At 42.0% G+C, this 16,979-nt stretch overlaps 1 non-coding gene across 1 annotated transcript; it reads right to left on the bottom strand.

Moving 5' to 3' along the window:
* Positions 1 to 6,502: 6,502 nt before the first annotated feature.
* Positions 6,503 to 6,578, bottom strand: TRNAI-UAU (transfer RNA isoleucine (anticodon UAU)). The gene has a single exon. It is a non-coding gene; the product is annotated as a tRNA-Ile (tRNA).
* Between the last annotated feature and the right edge of the window lie 10,401 nt (positions 6,579 to 16,979).

Here is a 16,979-nt window from a genome sequence, read left to right as displayed (position 1 = left end):
AACATAAAAAAATCAAGCAATTCAACCTTGATGAATGTTAACGAAAGAGAAGCTACTAAATGTGAAGTATGTCTGCAAGAATGCAGAGTTAATACCACAGTTGCAGGCATACATCTAAAACACATACAATCTGGTGAGAAATGATACAAAATATTTTCTCAGCTGAAGGATTTGTGGAAATGATTTGTGAAGATAAGTACATCTCAGCCCCCATATTAGGAACAAAGTAGGACCTCAGTCAGGGCACACTGGAAATACTGTACCCACTTAATTTTTAATTCTATTTCTGAAGAGACTGGATTTCCTAACAAAACAAGAAGAGTTTGGGGCTATCACTGACTTTACAGAACCACCCTCCGGAGTAAGGCACCGAAAGATCGAATTCTGCATTTATTAAAAATGTCCCAGGCCCTGGCTGATTGGCTCAGTGGTAGAGTGTTGGCCTGCCATGTAGAAGTCCCAGGTTTGATTCCCAGTCAGGGCACACAGAAGCACCCATCTGCTTCTCCACCCTTCCCCCTCTACTTTCTCTCTATCTCTCTCTTCTCCTCCTGCAGCCAAGGTTCCACTGGACCAAATATGGCCCGGGCGCTGAGGACAGCTCCATGGCCTCTGCCTCAGGTGCTAGAATGGCTCTGGTTCCAAAGGAGCAACGGCCCAGATAAGCGGAGCATTGCCCCCTGGTGGACATGACAAGTGGATCCTGTTCAGGTGCATGCGGGAGTCTGTCTCTCTGCCTCCCTGCTTCTCACTTCAGAAAAATACAAAAATGATAGATAGATAGATAGATGGATAGATAGATAGATAGATAGATAGATAGATAGATAGATAGATAGATAGATGATAGATAGATAGATCTGATTAAAGAGGGAAAAAATGTTCCAAAACTATTATTACATTTTGAATATGTTATTTCCCAAATATACGCTGATGTCAATTATCTTTACTTTCCCACTTGTAATTAGAACAGAATAGCAGATAATTAATATGATCATCGCTGCCTCCCTTCATAACTCTCTCCCTTCCTCAGCCCTGAGCAGGAAAGATGGGATTAGTGTTCTGTAAGCACACACCTTTCTTCACAACACAAGAAAATAAAGGAGGCATGTCTCTGAAAAGACATTCGGGCCACCTGTCCTACCTCCTGTCCCCAAGCCTTGTGTATGTTTTTATGGGAAAACAGATGAACCTCGAATTATGTCTTCCTCTGAGACCCCTCTTTGGATACCCATCCTTCTGTGTCCTGCTGCCGAAGGACAACCCCATGAATTCAGCAAGCCAAACACTTGAAGGAGTGAATGAGTTCACACCCTTTCTCCCCAAAGCATCTCCTCCATAGAACGTGTTTTCTTCATTCCTTCTCTCAACACATGCCCACCAGTCATTCGGGTTCTCTCTCCTCACCCTCTCTGTCCCTGCCTCAGTGGAAGACTTGATCTCTCTTGCCTAGGATATTGCAACAACTTTTGAAATTACCTCACTGCCTCCAATTGAATCCTTTCATTTTCCCACCAGAGATAACTTTCTAAAAAATAAAAAAATTTAAAAAAATTAATGAAGTTCCTCTCCCTACCTAAAAATTTTAATGGCTCCTCTCCAGGAGAAAGCCAGAACTTCTTAGGATGACACATAAGGTCCTCTGTGTATGCTTAAAGTTGAAGGTTTATGTCTAACCTCTTCCTTTTCCTCTCTCCTAACTTCTTTATGGATTAATAACCTTGTGCTCTGAGAACTCAGAAATATATTGATTTTCCAATAAGTGTCATGCTGTCTGACTGGTGGTGGTGTAGTGGCTAGAGTATCGACCTGGGATGCTGAGATCCCAGGGTAGAAACCCCAAGGTCGCCAGCTTGAGTGCAGGTTCACCAGCTTGAGCGTGGGGTTGCCAGCTTGAACGTGGATCATTGGCATGATTCCATGGTCACTGGCTTGAGACCAAGGTCGCTGGCTCGAGCAAGAGGCCATTGGCTCAGCTTGAGCTCTCCAGTCAAGGCACATATGAGAAGCAGTCAATGAACAACTAAAGTGACACAACTATGAGTTGATGCTTCTCATCTCTCTCCCTTCTTGTCTGTCTCTCTCTCCCTCTCTCAAAAAAATAAAGCAAAATAAAACAAAACAAGTGTCATGCCATGTCACATCTCTAGACTCCTGTTCAAACTCCCCATGCTTCTTAGGTACACTGCCATCTTCAGACTTCTGAATAAATTCTTCATTCAAGTACTTTAACCACCAGGTATCTCAAAATGTCTTACGCCGCTAAATTTTCCTTACCTCACTCACTCCTCTTTGAGTACTCTTTCTCTTGCACCAGGCTATACCTACGACATAATTTTAATACTGTATGTATAACACTTTCTTTATACATAAAATATTTTTTAGAAAGTCTTCTCCACTAGGTTTTGAAATCCTTCTAACAGAAAAATATATTTTTTTTTCTTTTCCTGTGTTCACAAAGATTTGGAGAGTTTGGTATGAAAGAAGCACTAAAAATTAAACTAAAAGTGCTTAAGCTCTGAATTGAAATTACATGAATTCTGTTATTAGTAAGCCATCATCCAGGTATCATGAGGTGGTAACTACAAATGAAACAATGGTCTACATTTATGGAACTAGGGTAAGTCATGAGATGTATATGTAAGTGGAAATTCAGCAGGATGGAAAGTGACATCACTGTAGGAAATTAGAGGAAGAGAGATGTCTTTCTTACCGAAAGAACTAGTATGATTGCACGGGGAAAGAAGAAACAGACATGGTCATCAAGAGAGTCAGGAAGCCAGGATCCAGACTGACACCCATGGGCTTTCACTGGAACGAGTCAGGAGCCCTCAAAGTTTTGCAACCATGAAGATAAATATTCAGCACAAGGCTTATAAATAATTGGTTTGACAGCAGTAGGTGGGATACATTGAATAAATGAAGGCTGGATGCAGACAGGCCATTTAGAGAATCATTATAAAATCCCAGGCAAACCACTCTGAGGGACCGGGTATCTTAAATTCCAGAAACAAAGGTGCCGATAGGAGAACAAAGAAGTGGAACAAACTCTGGATGTGTCTGAGACAGGATCAGTGGCCCTTAGCAAGTAATTTCACAAAGGAGCAAAGGAAAGTGACACTCACCCGAGAAGAATTAGACATTTGGAATCTGAGGAATTGAAAGGATGGTGGTTTCATTCATGGGAAGAGGGAACACATGGTGAACTTTAGGAAGAAGAATTGCTTCTGTTTTTGTCACATGCTTAGACACAGTGGTACATCCAGTAGGGATATTCAGTAAGCACCTGGAAAAGTGTTTAGAAAATCAGAGGAGAGATTTGATCATTCATCTAAAAAAGATATCGAAGACACAAACCCTGGCAAGATTGCTCAGTTAGTTGGAGCATCATCATCCCGAAGCAGAGAGGTTGCCGGTTCAATCCCCGGTCAGGGCACATACAGGAACAGAGTGATGTTTCTGTCTCTCTCTCTCTCCCTTCCTCTCTCACTAAAATCAATAAAATAAACATTTTTTAAAGTGTTTACTAAAAAAATAAATAAATAAAAATTTAAAAAATAGTAAACAAGATATCTAAAGACACAAGCATGAGTATTATTGCCAAGGGATTAAATGTAGCAGAAGGAGAAGTTTGAGAAAGAAATTTAGGAACAGCTCACATTTAGGAAACTAGAGGAAGAAAAGGCCCAAAAAATAGCAGACAACAAGAAAAACAATCATAAGATCAAGATCGCTGAAACTGAGGAAAAGCCAAGTGTAAATATGAAGAGGCTGTGGACATGCTCTAAGATCATCAGGTCCTGGAGATGTGCTAGCAACAGGGCAGCCACTTGCTGCATGTGCCAATCGAAATTTAAATTAAATTAAATTTTAAAAAACCCATAACGTTCTATCTCATTTGCATTAGTCACAGTGTAAGTGTTTACCACCCTATAAGGGAAGGCCACTACCATAAAAAAAAAAAAAAATTAGTGCTGATATCGAACAAATCCATCATGGCACAAAGTTCTTTTTTGACAGTGTCAGACAGAAGAATGAAAAGACTGAAAGAAAAGTCAACATAAAAGTGGTTTTTGAGACACGTAAGGGTGTTGGCTTTACAATTAGATCAGGATTAATTCCCGTGTTCTGCTTACTGTAGGTAAATCTTTCCATCAGTTACTTAATCTGTTTATACCCGGGTTCTAGCACTTATGCTAAAGTTCTTTTCTAAGTGACTAAATGGTAATAGAAAACCACAATGCAGGCTCTTGTGGCAAAATACATGTAAATTACAATTTAGTCACTTACTGGGAAGAAGGCTTCAAGTCACAATTTTGGGAGAAGTTTATTTTTTAAAATAAGTGCCCTGAACGAGGGCTGAGCATAAGGAGACAGCTTAGAGAACACCTGAGGAGGAACCTTAGGAAGAACCTGGAAGGCTGTGCAAGGAGGGGCTTATATGATATGTTCTCATTGTTGAAGGGATGGTCGTACTGTCTGTCAAAGATATTATCACACATCAGTGCGGAGATTAGCAAGGGGAATTTTGGGGAGGCAGGACAAGGAGAAATCAAAATATCAGAAAGAAGCATCTCCCATTGCTCTAGAAATCACACGATTATTAGGGCAGGGACGGGTTTTACTGCTAATATCCAAGTCTGACTTTGTTGAGAGTCGCTGCCTGAAACCCCCAGGTTGGGAAAGATTCTGGGGCTATAACTGACCTCATTTGGAAAGAGTGCACGAATCAAGGGTGGAACTACAGGACAACTCCATGTTTTAAAAATATGGCCCTTTCTCTTTTCTGCCCATCCGTGTCCCATCTTTATCATCAAGCCCTTCGGACATCAGATTCTGGTCAGCAGCAAACTGTCTTAGGAGCAAAGCCTTGGGTATGTCCAGCTCAGAACCAGCGTTTCAGTCAAGCTGAACATAGCATCTTGACCTCAGTTGCACTTCAGGCCCTGAACCATGAAAGCAGAACAACCCTAGAGGCCACACCCTCACAAAACCAGGCAGAACAGTGCCTTGACTGATAGCAGAACCTGGTGCAATGATCAACTACTTTGTACCCCAGACCCAACCAATCAGAAGAGCCCATCACCCCAACGACTTTAGCCCCACCATGATTTATGACTGTCGGCTATATCAGTGGTCCCCAACCTTTCTTGGGCCATGAACCGGTTTAATGTCAGAAAATATTTTCACAGACCGGCCTTTAGGGTGGGATGGATAAATGTATCACGTGACTGAGATAAGCGTTAAGAGTGAGTCTTAGACGGATGTAACAGAGGGAATCTGATCATTTTTAAAAAATAAAACATCATTCAGACTTAAATATAAATAAAATGGAAATAATGTAAGTTATCTATTCTTTCTCTGCAGACTGGTACCAAATGGCCCACGGACTGGTACCGGTCTGCGGCCCAGGGGGTTGGGGACCACTACGCTATATCACTTATTCCCTGAAAGTCATCAGGGAGCCAGGTCTTTGAGCATCCGCTCACCTGTGACTCCAGACTTTTCCTCAGTGAATAAACCTTAATTTTCTTGGCTGCAAACTCTTGTTCACATTTGATTGAGCTCTGATGTGTGCAGGCACATGGGCCCCTCTAGTCCGGGGACAAGAGTACTGCACAAAGGATACAGAAGTGTCATCTGAAAGTCAGCTCTGCACACGAATCCGGTTCACTTGATTTGAGGACACTAAGTGATTGCAGACAGAAAGAATCATCCTTGGCTTCCTTCCCCAGAAGGTCTCCTGCTTCTGTGACATGTGGACTAAAATAGGGCTTAGATACGGCCCCTGGAGCTCTCTGCTCTAGTGTCACAAGGTTGAGTCCTCCCTTCCTCAAAGAGGGCAAATTATCCAGGCCTCCACTCCCCACCCTCCCTCTTCTCCAAGACTTCCAGATGGCCTCAGTGTACAACTCATCCCCACTTCCTCTCCAGGGCTCCCTGAAGCCCCTGTGGTCCCCACCCCTGATGAATGTTTACATTCTTCCCACATCCCATTCACAGCCACTTGAGGCTGAAAAGGCAGAGGCTGGATACTGGGGTTGGCTAAGGACACCTAGTACATGAGAGAGTGAGGCTGGGATTGGAAAAACAAAAAAGAGAATTCAATCAAACTCGTTTTTGATTGAGCTAATATGAGGAAATGCATCAACAAGCATAATTACACAAACTGGGAATGTAAAAAGGAAGTGATTTAAATATCTTTTATCACAGTCCTCATACACTGTTCATTAAATGGGAGGCAGGGAGGCAGAGATAGACTCCTGCATACGCCCTGACCTGGATCCACCCAGCAAGCTCTCTAGGGGTGATGCTCTGCCCATCTGGGGCTGCTGCTCTGTTGCTCAGCAACTGAGCTCTTCTTAGCACCTTAGGTGAAGGCAATGGAGCCATCCTCAGCACCCAGGGCCAACTTGCTCCATTTGAGCCATGGCTGCAGGAGGGGAAAAGGGAGAAAAAAAGAAGGGAAAAGGGAAGGGTGGAGAAGCAGATGGTCACTTCTGTGTGTCCTAACTGGGAATCAAACCCAGGACTTTGACATATAGGGCCAATGCTCTACCACTGAGCCAACCTGCCAGGGCCTACATTGTTCATCTTTGTATGAACTTTTAGTACCTGCCAATCATCAGCCAATGTATTCAGCAACGGTGATAAATGAGATGTGACTCCTGACTTCGAAGCAATCAAGGTCTAAAACATAGTAAGCATCCCATGATTTCCATTGTTTGTAAGTGAGTTAAACAAAATAATGAGGATTTTATTTGACTATGTATTAATTTTAGCCACTATGTGCTCTTTGACATCTGTTGGGCCTAAAAATATCCGAGAACAACAGTGATCATTCTCATCATTAAATGTGTCAAAAATAACTTAGTTGTGGGGTTTATTTGATTAGATAAAATGTATGAGTTTTTTAATTATACACCACAATCCTCTGTACTTCTCACACCCTGATTCTCAGTCAATTAAGACCCCAGCATGGTTGCTCATGACCTCCTGCTTCTTACCACCCCCCTCCCCCAACCCAACCCAACACAGATGCTCAGTTTTAGAAGAGATATAAATTCCTGGCTTAAATCAAGTTTTGCCAAAAACTATAGTGGCCAGACATTACCACATGTTTAACTGCTCTGCTTTAACATCATGTTTCTTCCTTAAATTAAACCAGTTGTGACAGGTTTATGGAAAATGCAGAGAGAAATGGAAGAATCGGGTTTGACGTGTCCTGTTCAGTAGGAAAAAGAAAAAACAGGGTGGAATGAGGTCCTTTCCCTGTTACCTACAATATGGTTTATCCTTAAGGTTTTATTCTCCAGGATCCAATGACTTTGACAAATGAAAGAGTTTGGGGAGGGAGACAGGGAGGGTTTAAGCTGAAACAGAGCCTGCTCTCACATGTGTGAAGTGGGGGCCACGTGGCCTGTTCCCCAGGAGGGCGTGGGCTGCCGTGGGGCCCAAGGGAGCCTTGCATTGTTCCCAGGGCCACCCGCTTCTGCGCAGGGACAGGGGCTCTCTAAATCAACCTGCCTTCCAAACGGTGCCTCTGTGCTTTCTCTGTTTATATACATTAGGCATATGCTTCCTGTGACCACTTCAAAAGAAATATAACTTTCCTAAATATTATTTAAGTGCAGCGCTAAGGCCCTGAAAGGGAGAAAGTGTAGCGGCCTTTGAATCTTTTACTGCACAGGTGGAGAGAGGAGGGAAGAGTGATTGAAATGTTACACTGGCCAGTCTAGGAAATGGGCAATAACCTGTGATTAAATGCAGATGTTAACCTGAAAAATTCAGTTAATCACAGATATTAAACATGCCTAGAAGCTATAAAAAAAAAAGTAGAGGGAAAACCAATGAATAACCAATCTTTCACTGAAGGAGGGTAGTAATACACAATTCGCATCGAAAAGGAAAAATAAAAGAGACTAAATTTAAATGACTTCAACCTTTCCATCTTGTAGAAATGTTTCTGTACAGACAAACAGACTATTAAACAGACTAGGAACTGGGGAACATTGGCCAATTGAATAAATCAAGTCTGAGTAGAAAGCGCCATGAACGACAGGCGTGTAAGTAGCACTTGGACAGAAATGAGCTGAAAATGTTCCATTTGAGGTAGCGTGAACCACACTACAAACATTATAAATCGGTTTTAAAATCCAGAACACCAGTCATGTCAAAAGATAGTGCGATACTACAGAGAGCAGCTCCCGAGTTTCCATCAGTGGTGCTTGGAGATCACAAATAGCTATTTCATAGTGGATGCTCCCAGCCTAACACGGGGCTTGGCACGGACATGACACTCATTAAATGTTGGTTCTGATGTATTTATTGTTGGTAGTTCTCCACACAAAAAAAACTTGCACATTTTAATAATAAGAGGGCTTCAAACAGAATTCCCATAAGTAAGTATAATAGCTGCCATGTATATATTTATACACTTACCAGCAGACACCACTCTGTGCCATGACCAGTCACCTAACACTGTTGAAAAGCACCTATATTTCATGTGAGCCCCAATGAGCCCCTCACTCCTCATTCCCTGCTGCTGATTTATTACTTTCAGCAGCGGGGTCTTCAAAGCCCAGTTGAAAATGCAGTCAGGAGTTTGGTGATAGAACAGGATAACCACAGGTCACAAAGTGGCTTTTTGGAAAACAAACGGAACTATTTTCCACCATATTTGCTTCCTACATGCAGCTTCCAGGATGCATTTTAGCAAAGCGTGGGCAGAGGAAACAAAAGAAAAAATAAACAAATGGGACAACATCAGACAAAAATGCTTTTTGCACAGCAAAGGGAACCATCAACAAAATGAAGACAACTCACTAATGTTGCATCTGATCGGGGTTAGTAGCCAAGATTTAAAAACAACTTCTACAACTCAAAAAAAATCCAATTAGAAAACAGGCAAAGGGCCAAAACAGACCTTTCAGACAGATGACCAATCAACATGTATAAAGATGTACGATGTCTTTGTGGGTACTGATGTTTTATTTTTTAACTAGATATTTATTTTTACCTGAAAACAAGCATTTACCTGTTTAAAGGAATTGGCATCTACATAGATGAATTTTAGCATAAAATAAGAAACTACCCATGAAGCAGCCAGCGAATACGTGCAAACCAAAATTCCGGTCTCAGCAGAGTTCAAACTTGAGTAAAACCAGGGAAGAGATCCATTGTTTGTAAGTCCAGTGCCTACAAGGTTACCTGGTTTCAATATGTGTTAATAAAGATTTGCTGACCGACGGTAGGAATGACTGAAAAATAATTTGAGATTTATAGATCCCTTTAGTTGAAGGATCCTAATGCATAGAGCATTTAACTTGTCCTGCTCAAAACCTGAGGAGCAATGAGGGGCTGGATGATTATTTGTGGTCTGGTCCAAGATTGCCAACACAGAAGAAGGTATAAAGCGAAACACAAACACGCAGTTATATTTACACTGAGATGTGTGTGGTTGGGTTTTTTTTTTACTTTTTATTTTGAAATAATTGTAGGCTCACCTGAAGTTGTAAGAAGTAACACACAGAGATTTTGTGAACGCTTTGCTTAGTATTCTCCAATGGTAACATTGTGTACAATTTATATAGTACAATGTCACAACCAGAAAGGTTACACTGATACGATCTATGAACCTTTAAATATACGCACCTGAAATTCATGCACTCATAAAAATATGCACTTATCTGTGCATATGTGTACTTAGCTCTATGCAATTTTATTACGTCTATATATTCCTGTGATCCGCTTAGATGTCTTTTATTATTTTTATTTCAATTTTATTTCAGAGAATTTTTGCCAGAGAGCCAGTGAAGTGGGCGGCAAGAGAAAGAAGAATGACTGAAACCAGAAGTCTACTCTAGGACCCGGGTGTGGGAGCAAATGTAAAAGATGATGAGGTCAGCCTGGATCTTTCACAATGGTACGAACGGGGCAGGGGTGGGGCAAACTGGAAGAACAAGATGAGTTACACAGGAAGTGAGCAAGGGGCACTGGAAGGAACCAGGTCAATGGCAGAATGCAAAAGGAGCTAAGCACGGGATGTCCGTTCATAGGAAAAAGGCAGGATGGATGGGAACAAAACACCTTATATCTGTTTTCCAAAGTTATCACCATCCTGGTCTCTGAGACCCCCTACGCATTCTACATTGCAGCCATTATTAAAGACTTGGTGAGCAACAGCACAGGGCATATTAAAATAGTTCAGCATAGTATTTCATCAAGTAGGCAAGATACAAGGTTTTTTCCATTTTTTTTTTAATTTGTTTTCCTTTCACAGACACAGACTAAAAACTGACATCTACTCTTTCAGGTTGACAAAAAAACACGTTTGGTCAACTTTCTAAAATTATTGACAGTCATATTAACATCTCTTTCCCTTATTTTCACAGGCTTCAGAGGTTCCCAGAACAACTGCTATCACCCATAAAAAGGGTACAAGAGATGAGAAAATGGGTACGCTTAATAGGAAAACGCTCTAAAGTAGCCCTGTTCCCTATACCAAATTTGAAGTTAAATTGTAGCGCTGCTGCCTCTTGAATGAAGTCTTAATAAAAAGCAGCATTCTCCCTTCTGATCTATCGTTTTCTTCTTCGTAAAACTGCAGATTCATCTCTAAAGTTTCAGTTCCTTGTTTTGCAGTTCAATTAAAACTCAGAAGCCGTGCCATTCCCCTGAGTCTCTGCCCCGTCAGACGGTCTGACTTCCTTTCCCACCTCGCTCACTTGCTCTGCGAGAACGTTTGCTGGCCTTTCCCAGGGGACCTGTTGGTCTTGTGCCCACCCATTATCCTCCATGGTAACAGACAGGAAGCATGAATTAAACATTTCATCAATTTCTTCCTGTTTTTTTCTCTTTAACTAACATTCACCCTTTTTATGATAGCCCTATCCCTTCCATACTTCTGATCTCCAATGATATTTACAATTATTCACATCCTTGATATACAAATTCTTTGTAAGCTAGTAAACAATGCTCTCTTTATATTCCTAATGGAGCTATGACTCAAGAATTCTTATAAAAATAAGATGAAAATAAGATGCAGCCCTGGGTTTAGATGAAGCTAAGGTAGACACAACGACATGCAAAGAGCAGACCCGCTACAGAAATGATACACTATTCATGACTTTGGCTCTGGCGGTCCTACCCACGCGAGATTGCGCCCAGCTGTGTATAGTCTTAAGAGTTCACATATAAGAAAAAAAAAAAGAGGAAAGTGATACTAAAGCGAGATGGCATTTAGATAATACTAAAAAATTTAAACCAATGATAAAAATTTACTTAAAAAAACAGATTGGACTCCTGATACAAGTAAGTGTCCCTATGATTCAAGGCCTAGAATGCAGTGGCTTATAGCAGAGTTATTTCAGTCCATTAGACAGTAAAACATGAGTAGGCATGGAAAGAGGCGACATGGTGTTTTCTAGCCTTTCCCAGCGTTCCATTAAACCTGTGAAACAAAGATTGAAACAAAACTTTATATGCCACCCACTGGAAATGCAGCAAAACTGCTTGCTGAAACCGAGAGCAATAAAGAGGGGGAAAGATTTTAATAAAATGCTATTGGAACCCCAATCATTCTCAATGAGCATTTAAAATTTAACTTATGTGAAGCAGAAAATGCATTATAAAACTGGCAGGGTTAGAGAAACTCATGAGGATCTAATGTTACTTTAAAGGTAAGGCAAACGGACATCAGCCCTTGAGAAATGAGTCCACAGCCCTGGGTACCAGTGCCATGGAAACCATCGGTGCAGAAGATGGAGCCAACAGCTCAGTGGCTGTATTCTAGGGAAACACAGGGAGCATCAGTAAGCTGAGCAAGAGGAAATTTTCAGCCAAAGGATGAAAAGTAAATTTTAAAAATCAGAAAGAAACTTCAAATAAGTAAGCTTAAAATGTTCTATGGCAGGAAGGAAAGGCGTATGGGGGTAAAAGAAGGTACAGCAGGGAGAGATGGTAACAGATGGAGACTTGACTTGGGGGGGGGGTGAACACACAATGCAATATACAGATGATGTGTTGTGGAATTGTACACCTGACACCTGTATAATTTTTTTAACCCATGTCACCCCAATAAATTCAATAAAACCTTTTTACCCCCCCCCCAAAAAAATGTTCTAAGATGATAACACTGTCGGCAAAGTAAATATCAGAATTGATTTTTAAAATGTCCTAAGAAATAAATTTCTCCATACTAATAAAAGAATGTGAAAAAGAAGATAATTAGAAAATGACTACAATGGAATAGGTAGGAAAGAGAAATATATTTTTGTGTATCACGTGCCCCCAAGGCATCCTCAGGCTCAATGATTCAGTTGAAGGCTTTACAGGGTCTCCGAAAGCTGTTGTCCTCATGGTTCCAGCTTGTTATAGCCAAAGGATACAGAGTGAGGTGAGGAAGGGAAAAGGCACGTGGGCGAAGTTTTAGAGAAACTAGAGAAGCTCACCTGAGCCTGGTGTCCAGGAGTTTTTATTGGGGGGGGTCAGTCAAGTAGGCCTGCAGGACTTACCTCAACCACATCAGACTCCAGCCCCACAGAGCAAAACAGAGGCTCACCATAAATCACATGGACTAGCACGAACTCTCTGGTCAAATTGGTATTGTGTGACCCAAGAAGAACATTCCTGGGGCTCAGAGCTCAATGTACAGGAGCTGTCCAAGGGCCAGTTCTGAAAACAGGCCTTTCTTGGCAATGTGAAGAAGGGTTTGAGCTACTCACACCTGAAGAGTTAACCCAGGCTGGCACTCATTTATAAAATCTAAGAAAAAAAAAGGAGTAAGTTAAACACAGAATAAATGCAAAGAAGACATAAATAAGTCGAAAGACTGATGCAAAGAAATTTCCCAGAATTCAATGCAAATTGACAAAAATAAATATGGACACATACAGGATGAAATGGGAAGGTCCAGTAGCCCACTCAGAAGAGTTACTGGAGGAAAAAATAGAATTAAAGAGAAAGTTTGGGGGAGGGGAGTAAAGAGGGGCAAATAGATATCCTACATAGGTGAAATATAAAACTGAGACTCATGAACATAAATAAAAGTGGAGTGGTTACCGGGAGGAGGGAGGGAGGGAGGAAAGGAGAAGGGGAGTAAAGAGGGAATACAGGGTGATGGAAAATGATTTCATTTTGGGTGATGGGCACACAATACAATCAATGGTTCAAATGCTATAGAGATGTTCACCTGAAACCTATGTACTCTAATTAATCAACGTCACCCTATTAAATTTAATTTCTAAACTAAAGAAAGAGAGAAAATAAGTACAGCCCCAATATTTCATGGGTAATGCTGGTTGTAATATTTGAAACATATTTATATTAAAATTTGTCTGAACTTAAAAAAAGAGAAGTTTTTATTATTCTGAGATGTGGATGCCTTATTGAACATTTGAAAAACATATGTAACCATATTCAGTTGGACATGACCACTCCCTGTTGCAGGAGGTCTAGCATCCCAGGCACCCATGCACTAAAAGCCAGGCTTGTTGACTTTCTCACACGGTGACTCAGGTTTCCAACCACAAGTGTTCTATGAGAGAAAACACGGAAGCCATCAATCACCTAGATCCTGGGTTAGAAACTGATACGTCCACTCTATCACTCATGGATTCAAAGATTTTGCCCAGAAAGGACAAGAAGACACAGAGCCCAGCCTCTCAATAGAAATAGCAAGAAAGGAATGTCAGACCTCCTTAATTTACCACACTCTACCTTCTCATTACAAATGCTTTCCTTTCCTGCCACATGCAAAACTGATCAATAACCCTCCCCCAATTCCCAACCCTCAAAGTCTGAGTTCTGGTCATTGTTATCAGCTCCAGGTATAGATGAGATTTCTCAGATGCGGTTTCTCAGGGACAGCTCCTGAAGCCCTAGTCTTCTCTACGTAAATGTCTGCCTCCACATGCCCACCATACGATGTTGGGACAGAAATAATCATGCAAAGAGGAGAGATTGGGAGGTACACGGCAGTCTCTGGTCCATAGCAATACTGAAGTCCATTTGGCAGATGTTGCAAGTTTGCTATGGACTGAGTTGCATCCCCCCAAATCCACATGTTGAAGCCCTAACTCTCTGTGTAACCACATTTAGAGGTGGATCCTTGGGAGGTAATCATGCCCTGAGGATGGAGCCCACGTGATGGAATTAGTTCCCTTATAAGAAAATGTAGGAGATATCTCTCTCTCTCTCTCTCTCTCTCTCTCTCTCTGTGTGTGTGTGTGTCACATGCAGTCACAGCAAAAAGATGGTTTTCTGCAAGCTAGCAAGTAGCTCCTCACCAGGATCCTAATATGCAGGCGCCTTAATTTTGAACTTCCTAGCCTCCAGGAATTTAATGTCTGTTGCTTAAGCCTTCCAGACTGTGATATTTGTTATGGTAGCTTGAGCCTACCTTGACAGAGGTCCTTGATTAGGGCCCATCCTGACCCAGGGATAGCTTTCTGCAGCTCTTGGCTCTAGCCTTTGGGCTCTTTGTTCCACTCTCAATCAGACTGCCTTCTCCACAAAGAAATAATTCATGTGTAGAGCTTCAGACCCCAAGGTCTGAAGACCTCTTTCCACTTTGCTTCATTCTGCTCCTTCAATCCAAGCTGATACCGTGCCTTTTAAAACACTGTGGGTTTCTTAGGTATCAGTTTATATTATAATCAACTCCAGTAGACAGAGGTCAAACTCACATTTCTTTCCAAAATAATCTGTTTACTAACTCTTCTTGTATCATTTCCCTAAATTCTGCTCAAAATGTTAACAGTTCTATTTAGCTCACCTGTTTCTTATCCTCATTTTCTCAGGTGCAGCTAAAATACATAAGTTGGCACTTAAGGAATTCACTTAAAAACTTCATCTAAGCCTGACCAGGCAGTGGCGCAGTGAATAGAGTATCGGACTGGGAGGCTGAGGACCCAGGTTCAAAACCTCAAGGTCGCCAGCTTGAGTGCAACCAGCTTGAGCCCAAGGTCACTGGCTTGAGCAAGGGGTCACTCACTCTGCTGTAGCCTCCTGGTCAAGGCACATATGAGAAAGCAATCAATGAACAACTAAGGTGCCGCAACAAGGAATTGATGTTTCTTATCTCTCTCCCTTCCTATCTGTCTGTCTCTCTCTGTCTCACACACACACACACACAAAGAAAAACAACAAAAAAATCTTCATTTAATACATCAGTTTATGTTTTCTGCTCTCCACATGACTGTTGACAATAGCTTCACTAAATTTACATAACAACCTGTACTGTCCCCAGCCTCTAAGGACATTGTTAAGCCTCCACTAACAGTCTTCAAAGCCCCTTCCAGCTTTACCTATCAGCCTCCTTAAAGGTTGTCCAGCCCCTACTCACTGCCTTTCCTATAGGCATGCGGGTAAAACCGGCAGCACCCCCACATCTGAGCGCCTGTGCACTCTCATGCCTACAGCCTTAGCAAAGATAGAAAGCAGTGCTCCTCTGGGCCCCTGTCTCCTCCATCCATTCATAGGGTCTTCCCACATGGTTTCTTGTGGAGGATAGTCCACCTCTGTGTCTGGTGAGTCAGGGCTTCATAAGCACTTGTTACAAGAAATAAAAAGAGAAAGGCACTAGTCTGATAAGCCTGGGACCCAGAAACTAACACAAGCCCACCCAGGTTCAGGGAGGAAAGAGGTAGACCTCACTTTTCAATAGGAAGAGCTGCAAATACAATGGACTATCCCTCAGCCATAAATAAAAAAGAGTGAAATCTCACCATTTGGAACAACACGGATGGACCTAGAAGGTAATATGCCCAGTGAAATAAGGCAGACAGAGAAAGACAAGTACCATACGATTTCACTGGTGTGCAGAATCTAAGAAACAAAATAAATGAACAAACAAAACAGAAAGGAAAAAGAAACTCAGATACAGAGAAGAGACTGGTGGTCACCAGAGGGGAGGGATTGGGGACTGTATGGAAAAGGTGAACAGATTGAGAAGTACGGATTGGCTGCTTCACGTTGGTGGTCATGGGGATGTAAAATACACCATACAGAATGTAGTCAATAATGTAATAATGCTGCGTGGGGCCAGGAAGGTACTAAAAATACCGGGAGAAATACTCTGTAAAGTACAGGATGGAGCAAAAGTAGGTTTACCGTTGTTCATATGGAAAATAATGACTAATTAATGCACATATTGCAAGAATAAACTCTGTGTTTTACATACTCACAACTGTACCCACTTTTGCCCCACCCTGTATGTGATTTTCTAACTCCAATCCTGCATACCGGAAACTAATATAATATTGGATGTCAATTATGATTGTAAAAATAAAATAAAAATTTTAGCCTAGACTTAAAAAGGAATGTTGTGTCTACTTAATGTACCACACCTTCCATCACCGTGACAAAGAAAACCATCCTTGGCCATTTCAGAACGTCCCCCAGAGTCAGACAAAGGGAGCCCACGCTCTGAAATGACGGTTGATAAAATTGAAGTTTTCCCCTCTGACTTTCATGGAATCACTGCCAAGACCCCGAGGTCTCATGGTCAGTGTCAGGGAAGGAACCACAGCCACAAACAGTTCCGTGATCACGAAGGCTAAGGATACTCCCGGGGTCGAGGCAGGACCTGGTAAGTCCAGCAAGTGCTCCTTCTCTCAGGATCGTCTCCTGTTGCCGAGTTATAAGGCCACCACCATGTGTGTCTCCTTTGGCAAACAAGTGCATGCCAGGTTCACCTCCAGGGGATTTCCAAAGTGAGTTTCCTATGTGCAAGCTGAGAACCCAGGCTTATCAAGCATTCCTCATTTCTCCCGGAGGAGGTAGGAACAGGCTTCTCTGGGCCGGGGTGGCCCGGTCACCAACTACAAACTTCCTTGTAGAGGCCATCCTTCCATGGCTTTCTGATCTTGCTCACCTGGACAGCCACCTGGGCAGGGCGATGTCAGGACACGAGGCAATGCTGAACAGGTTCTAGGGATCCAGACAGAAAGGTGCCGAGGGCCCAAGCTTCTAAAGGGCTG

This window comes from Saccopteryx leptura, chromosome 1 (assembly GCF_036850995.1).
Source record: "Saccopteryx leptura isolate mSacLep1 chromosome 1, mSacLep1_pri_phased_curated, whole genome shotgun sequence".
NCBI classification, from domain to species: Eukaryota; Metazoa; Chordata; class Mammalia; order Chiroptera; family Emballonuridae; genus Saccopteryx; species Saccopteryx leptura.
Note: the sequence above shows the minus strand (reverse complement) of the source record. Positions and strands in the feature narration are given on the sequence as shown.